The following is an 8,796-nucleotide window of genomic DNA, read 5'->3' on the forward strand; positions in this document are numbered from 1 at the left end:
CACCTTCCTCAGAAATAGTGGGACTCTTCTGAGAGGACTCTTATGATATGCCAAGGTAAAACCTTTGTAGAGCTCCCATGCAAGAAAGGAGACCTCTATATACCACTTCGCTATTATGTCTTCGACCATCTGCCTCAAAACGATTGGACACTACAAAATTCTTACAGCATAGTGCACCACTTGAAGGCTTGTGGAATGGAAGAGATAGAGTTGCAAGAGCTTCTTCTCTACCATCATTTACCACTGCTTGGTGCCTGTATTCATTTACCACTATAGGGAGCTTTTGACCTATAATAGCGAACACCTCCCCCTTCCATTTTTAATTGGGGAACCTCCCCCTTATGTCATTCACAACTACCTTAAACAACAAGTAGATTTAGAGATGCCAATTTATTTTGGTTGGCACAAAGGTGCCGAGTTCTCTACGAGCCTGATCTTTGCCAGATTGCATTTGAAACCCAGGCCCCATGATGACTGAACCACTTGGTACAGCTCCCACTTGGATGAAGCCCATATACTTTGTTTGGGACTACACAAATGGGGATTGGATCATCCACTATACTAGCTCTTCATATGATCTGCAAGTGAAGGGGTCACCCACTCAAACCCTCATGGAACTAAGCCAAATATTGGCTATGCAATAGAATGCCTGCATTTGGAGTTTTTGCCTTTTGAGTGTCACTAATCACCTTATCTAGTGATTGCCTTTTGTCCACAAACGATTTGGAGTCATTGCCAGTTCAAACTCTGTGAATTGGCTTCATACTTGGCCTACTAGAGCATTGCTAGTTCATGCTTTGTGAAATAATGATAGTTGCTTATGGCTTTTACTCATCGAGAAGCTTGTTTATTCCAATGTTTCACTGGCTATCTCCCGCGAGGCATGATTCTACTTACGTATTGTAATGTTATGGTGCTACGTGCTTCTTGGACTCCCTTGATTGGCTTGCGCATTGTTTATTTTTCCTTTGTAAAGTGATTCATTTTTCTATTGGATATTCATCTCTCTACCATGAGAAAAGAGATACTAAACCACCCTGTAGACTATTTTATTGTTTTACATGAGTAGCTTTATTTCATTGCTTTGAAGTGTTGTGCTTGCATCTTGCAAGCTCTCTCCCTGACTCGCGGGTCCCCTGAGCTATGGCTTTGATAGCTCAATACTCGTGCAGCTTATTTATCAAGTGGCCTAATGTAAGTGGTGAAACTTTGGTGAGAGTTCATGAAGTGGAACCAATGTATGGACTGGGGACTTGATAAAACTACATGACATGGACCCCTGCTACTATGATGAAATATGTTCGCCCACAAGTTTAGTATACTGACAAAATGATTTTAAGAGAGAGAGCCCAATCGATAGAGCTCTCTAGCATCGGTTAATATTTTGTGGTTTAGTAGATGCTCCGTATTAGCGACAACGTCTTAATGAGGGTTCATCAAAATTGCCACTTAACTATTTCTACTTACATAGCAATTGCTAGGTATTGTGAAAATGATTGGGATGCTAAATTATTAAAGGCTAAATTTTATTTCATGAACCTTGGTCTTTTTGGTCACTTCGATGCCTCCCTTGTTGAGATATGGTGCCATATGCACATGAAGTAGAGGCAAAGATATGTGCTAATGAATGTATTAAAGTAGCCACCCGTGGACTACATGATGTGGAGATGTGGTTTGAGGATATCCACAAGTAGAGATGTGGATGAGAGGATCCCACATTGACATGTAGCATCTGTAGTCTCTATATGATCAAAATGGCATCATCAAGATATAGCAGTGAAAGTATCGCACTTTGCAAAGTCATCATTTAGCCTTATTTCAAACAATGCTTTACATCACGGATGTTTTTATCGAAGCTATGCTTATATATTAATATAAAAACTTGGTGAGAGTTTTCAAGTTCATTTTTTAAGTTTCATAATATTGGTAGAATGTACTACTTTTTAATATATTTTCTTTTCAAACTTGAAGGAATAAATGTAAATCCTAGCAAAAATTGAAAAATATTTAAATAAAAGTTTCAAATCTTGGTGAATGTTTCGAACATTTATTTTGATTAGGGCATACAAACTTTTGACGCCAATATAAAATTTTAGCTTCTTAATGAAACTAGCTTGAAAAAATCATCCATGCTTTATATATTATGAAATCCTATCACACTATTTTGTTATAGTAGATAGGTTGTAGATATACTATGACTGGTACTTCTTTTGAGTTGTAGTTATGAATTATTTTAATAACGATAAGGGAGTTCTTCCAATTTCTTTGCTTGTGCTTGATATGTTTTGGACCATTATTGGGACATGGCCACAATGCTACTTAACTAAAGTTTCTCAACTAGCTCCTTAGCATATGCTTGGTTGTTGTTAGTGGTTAACATACCTTTGCATTTCCTTTATTCTACTCAAGGCAAATCCTTTGTTATGCATATGTCTTGATGGTAATGACACAATTGTAGATCTTCTATGAAGTATGCCTTCCCCATGCATCACATATTGTTGTGTTTAGTGGGTGGTGTGATAGGTGGGTGGCTTTAAGACCTACCTCTAGGATTAAGATGATGCCTATCATGTGTTTTGCCATACTCAGACACTTGGGTTTATAATACATGCCTTGTGTTGAGGCATTGTTATGTGACTAGATTCTTTGAGAGTTTCTTACTAAATTAATGAGTGACCTTCCCTCTTTGGCACCAACCTTGGCTATCATGTTTTTTTGCTACACAGTTCCAAGGCTTGCTCCTTGACTACTCTACCATGACTACACCATGAACTCAGAGGTCCATGCCTTCATCTCCCCCCCTCTCGCCGGTGGCCTTTCATGCCTCTCTATCCTCTCCCCCTATTTAATTTCTCTTTCTCCCTACATATAACCCCTTTTCTTATCTACCTTTATAATTCTCCCCCTTCTACATCCCCCCCCCCTTTTTTTCTTTTACTCCTACTATTGAAACTTACCCCTCTTCCTCCTTCCCTTGTTAAGCCTCCTTTCCTTAATTTTTTCTAAAATTTGTCTCATTTTTTCTTTTTTAAGTTACCTCTCTCCCTATCTCCCATATGCTTTCAGTTGTCTTGGATTTTTTCATACAACATACTCTCCCTTCCCTTGTAATTTACCCCCCCCTTCTTTCTATGTCTTTCTTTAAAACATTTTCTTAAATTTTTCTAAGTCTTCCTATTTTAATTAAAATTTAAAAAATTTAAGTTAAGTTTTCATTATTAAAATTTACACTTAATGATATAAAGTATTAATTTAAGCTCATCTTTTTTATAAATTCTCCTTCCCTTATGCTTTAAGTCTCAATATTACATTTATTGCTCTAAATCTTAAGTTTTCTCTCCTCCTTCTCCCTTTTATTCCTTCAAGTCACCCCAATTAATTTTACACTTAAAACATAGTATCAAAATTTAGCTTTATAGGTCTGTAGCATGAGAAACTATTTTAATTGTGATTCTGATAACAAGGGAGGGGTGTTTATGACACATGTCTTCCCAACTAAGTTAAAATGTGGTTCTTATTATTTTTCTTGTTGGATGGTGGTAGGTATCCAAACTCCCCTCTTCGATAGAAGTGATGCTAAAAAATTGGAATGCAAAGACTCAAATCAAAGAGCCCAACTAGGGTAGTGAGTCTAGGAGAGGAGTAAGAAGTAACAACTCAAGGAGATTAGGTATAGTAAGATGGCATAAATCATGTAGCTTAGGTGGAGCATGAAGGCCTAAGGCAAGAAACCCATCACTAGCTACATAAGACCCAAAGTAAGAAGTCCATCAGGGTGACTATACAAAGAACCAAACCACATGACCAACTAGTCTTATTAGACCTACTGGTCACAAATTGAGGCTAGCAAATGTGGTGGTGGAGCTAGCAGCTATTAAAGCAAAGGCATCCCAACATGTTAAATCAAGTTTCAAGAATTTAAGGGTATTGATGATGAAGACCCATATAGTCACTTGCAGAGTTTTCTGTGGGTATGCCATATAAATGGGTCCATGACTAAGGAGGAGTTTAAGAATTACTTCCTTTGCATCCTAATAATGGCATCACAACATTGGTTTTAACCAATTCCCAATTGGTTACTTTGTAGATTGGTATCAACACTCTTTTCCCCTAATTTTGACTTGACTGATGATGTACCTGTGGCCAAGATCAGTGCACATGAACTCATGAAATTGCTATGTAGGGTTTTTGAGTCAACACATAAATGAATGGAAATAGATGTTGGTGTATCTATCAGAGGGTGACATGCCGAGTAGGCAAATGATACAAAAGTACTTACTCAAGAGAGAAAGAGACAGTGTAAGAAAACCAATGCCAAGTGTATTATAAAAGAAGTCTGTTCATTATAGTAGCTTGTGGTTGCACAATTCCTTGATGCTTCCACTTGGAATATAACTTAGACTCACCTTTTCTTGCCTCAATTGGACTAGAAGCACTATGAGCTCATGGTATGGTCTAGACTCGCTACTTTACAATATTTGGATAGTCTTGTTCAAGTCTCTTAGTAGCCTACTACTCCTAAACTTTGTTTTTCCTACCACTAAGTAGGATCTTTGTCGACCATAACAAAGGTGAGCTCACCACCTTCTAAATCTATCCTAGCTAGCTTGATGGGCCATGTCTCATCATTGGTTGCTACTATTGGTTCCCTGCATTCCTACAAAATCTATGGATTTCACCATTTCAGATCCCAAACCACTTCCATGTTGGCTTGTTGAGCCGAGTTCCATGCTATTGAGTTAGCTATCTGTGAACCCCTTATTAACCATGGGTTACCACTCACCTTGACTATTCTTGAGTTGTGTTCTCACAACTCATCTTGGGTGACATGTCTAGCCACTGCGCTGTTCGAAGGAGAGGGTACTGTGATGCCAAAAATTGATATCTTTTATTTGGCATTAGTGTTGCTTTTCTCTATGTTTGATAAGAGTGTGAGTATTAAGTGATAGCCTAGTGGCTCTCACTTATTTCCATTTTCTAAGATATTATATGAGATTAAGAGGATGAGTGGAATGGATCATTGTAAATACCATGTGTATGAATGATAAATACCTTGGTATGGGGAAAGAGTTATTTGTCTATGGGATATTATGGGGTTTTTAGAAAATAGGAGAGAGTCATATAAAGAGGTGGGTCTCATGTCCATGTGTTCCAATAATGTAAGAGAGATCACATGCCAAGCATGTGGAAGGCATGTGGAGGAGTGTGGAGTCAAGAGGAATCCTTTTAGAATTCCCATGTCGAATAAAGAGGATGTGGACATATGGAAAAGAGAGGGTCCCTATGGGCTCCATGTGGGAAGACCCTTGACTCTCTCAATATTCTAAGGCTCATGAGCATCTTTTAATGGGACACATGTCAAGAGCAGCCAAACAAGATATGGATGGTGACATACAAGCTTATGTCATTCATGGGGAAAGGAATTTACATGCAGTAATTGTAAATGGGCGAAGCAGGGTGACTTAGAGACCAAAAGATTACATCTAGCAAGCCAAAAGATTGCTGAGAGCCTTAGAGGCCAAAACATTACTCTAGCAATCACTGAGTGGTTATGAGCCTCATTGAGAAAAATGATATTTGTACAATTCAGTATTGCCGCCAGCCCATCTTGCCGTATTCAAATTTTTTCGAAAACCAATGGAGGAGACGATAGAGAGGCTAAAGACTGTGCACATTGCTAGGACTCAGATTATGCCCCCCCCAACAAGACAAGAGTATTCTACTATGAAAATCTTGAGTGCTTCATCAAGATCTAGGGGGAATCCATTAACCAGGTTCTTGGTGATGTTCGGGACATGAAATACATCAGATAAGTATTTCTTTTTCCCATCTTGCATAGACAAAGGAATTTTGCCAATCTGCACAATAGGATGTGCAGTATCATCACCAGTCTCCACAAATCCTGGTTTTTCTATTTTTCTTGCATCCTGCATCCATTCAGCGTGACCTGTCATGTGGTTTGACGCACCCGAGTCAACATACCACACATCATTGCTTTCTTCTGCACTTGTTATAGAATTTGTCATATGCTGCACCATAAACAAATGCTCATTTCTGTCATCACCCTGTCTACTAGAGGATGCATAATTGCCTTGCTGCAATTTTCCATTCATAATGTCATTCTGCTTTTTATAGCAGTCCTTAGCCATATGACCCATTTTGCCACAATAGTAGCATTCAATATTGCTGTTTGCATTTTGGCCTCTCTGCCATCCACCACGGCCTCTTTGGCTCCCCCTGCCTCTAGAGTTACCACGTCCTCCTGCATAGGACTGGTTTTCTTGCGTTTGCTGCATATTCTGATTTCTACCACGGCCTACAGATCGGCCTCCTCTACCTCTGCCTCTACCTCTGTCAACATTTGAGTAGAAGACAGTTTCTTTTGAAGTTCCTGCTGAAGAAGATGCACCCCCATTTCTTTGCTCTTCGAAAATTAGAAGAGCAATCAACTCCTCAAAATCAGGAAATTTTTCACGGATGGCAATGGATGTCCGGAACTATGCATAATCCTTTCCTAGACCATTCAAGGTCACAGAGACCAAATCATCATCATCCACTGGCGACCCAATGGAAGCAAGTGCATCTGCAATTTTCTTCACTTTCATGTGGTAGTCATGTTGGTCAAATGGTTGAGCAGGGCTTGTAGGTTAGATTTAATCCTCATGGATGCTTTGTTGAGGATATGAAAAATAACGGTCGCTTGATAGCAAAAGGAAAGAAGAAGGGCAGGATGTTTACGTTGGATGCAGACATGCCTAAATTGAGTGCAGCAATGTTTGCACATGGGACCGGTGTAGTTGCAGATATTGATATCTGGCACAAACGCATTGGTCATGTTAATATACAGCGACTTAAATCAATGCAAGCGCAAAATATTGTTGCAGGATTGCCTAAATTCAAGGTTGCAGAAATGCACAAGGTTTGTGAAGCCTGTCAATTTGGGAAACAGGCAAGGAAACCTTTTCCTAGGCATGTTCAAGAGAGTAAAAAGCCATTGGAATTAATCCACTCTGATGTGTGGACTACAAAAGCTGCATCTATTCGAGGCTGTCACTATTTTGTCACATTTATTGATGACTTCAGCAAAAAACTGTGGGTGTATTTCATGAAAAAGAAAAGTGAAGTGTTTGGGCACTTCAAAGCTTTCAAAGCTATGGTTGAAAAAGAAACAGGCTTGCAAATAAAATGCCTAAGGTCAGATGGAGGGGGAGAGTACCTCTCAAATGAGTTTGCAAGGTTCTTGCAAGAGCATGGTATAAAGCAGCAATATTCATGCAGCCATACCCCACAGCAAAATGGAATTGCAGAAAGAAAAAACAAGCATATTGGAGAGGTATCTCGGGCTATGCTAAATGAAAAAGATCTACCAGATTATTATTGGGCTGAAGCAGTTGCTACAGCAGTCTATATAATGAACAGGACTCCCACTGCAGCAATACATGGCATGACGCCAGAGGAGATGTATACTGGTAGGAAACCAGATATTTGTCATCTGAAGATTTTTGGTTGCATTGCCTATGTCCATGTGCCAGATGAGTTGAGGTCCAAGTTGGATCCAAAAGCTGAGAAGTGCGTCTTTATTGGTTATTCTCTGCAGCAGAAAGGGTATAGATGCTATAACCCTTCTACACGTAAGTTTACAGTGAGCAGAGATGTTGTTTTTGATGAGATGAGCAGCTGGTATAAACCAGTAAATGTGATGATTGATGTAGATGCACAAAATGGTAATGCTGCACAGAATGCACAGCAGCAATCACAAAATATCAATGGACCTGGAGTGTCCTCTACTAGTGGTTCACATACTTCGCCATGGACAGGCAGATTGAGATCAGGAGAATCTCCTCAAAGCAATGCAGAGAGTGGTACACAGGTATCACGAAAAGGAAAAGAGAAGGTAGATCAGCCCGTAGCCCTTGTTGGGGGCCTGACATGTCAGAGATAGAGTGGACACGGGTGGAGCACCTGCAGATCTTCATGCTCTCACGGATGATCCGGGGGAAACCGTTGGTACCACATCACATCATTCAGGCCGAGTTTGGGGCTTCTCCACTCCAGCTAGATGCAACCTTTCAAACCATCATATATCTACATCGAGTTAGATCATATGCGGACTACACATTAGGGAGACAGAGGTTGCCATGGTTGGCTCTCGATTCCTCCATGAGGTTGGCAGTAGAGGGAGACGACCGATGCTGGTATGCATGGACTCACAGATGGTTCGTGAGACTAGGGTTTCACATCGATAGGATACCTCCTTTTCAGTACAGTTTAGATGCCCCTCCGGTACTCCCACCCACCATCCCGATCGGGCCACACCAACCAGGTCATTCGAGAGGATCTCCTGCAACTACACACCTTTAGGACTTGGTTGGAGCCGAGGGAGCTTCTAGTGAAGCTAAGTTTCTACGGAGATTACTGTCTTCGTATTTTGGAGGAGGGATTCATCACACCATCGAGGTACACTGAGCTTCATATGCCTCACCACGGATCCCCATCACAGTTTCGGGTATCATCACACTGCCTCCGCATAGAGAGTGACAGAGCAGAGGGGATTCCTAGGGAGCGTCGCTTATGCATATTGTGCGACTGTCAAGAGGTTGAGTCAAAGGAGCATTTTATTTTCAGGTGCCCAGTATACTACAAGATCCGAGGTCGCTACCACTGCCTCTTTAGAGACAGCTCCGAGCTCCTTTCCAAATTCCTCGCCTACCCACATCAAAGATGCCTCGCGGCCTTCATTCACAAGGGGGTCCGACACAGAGAGTACTTACTCGGGCGACGAGGCTTGGCCACATC

The sequence above is a fragment of the Dipteris shenzhenensis genome, chromosome 30 (assembly GCF_047967505.1).
Source record: "Dipteris shenzhenensis isolate YYH24624 ecotype China chromosome 30, Dip_SZ_1.0, whole genome shotgun sequence".
Lineage (NCBI taxonomy): Eukaryota > Viridiplantae > Streptophyta > Polypodiopsida > Gleicheniales > Dipteridaceae > Dipteris > Dipteris shenzhenensis.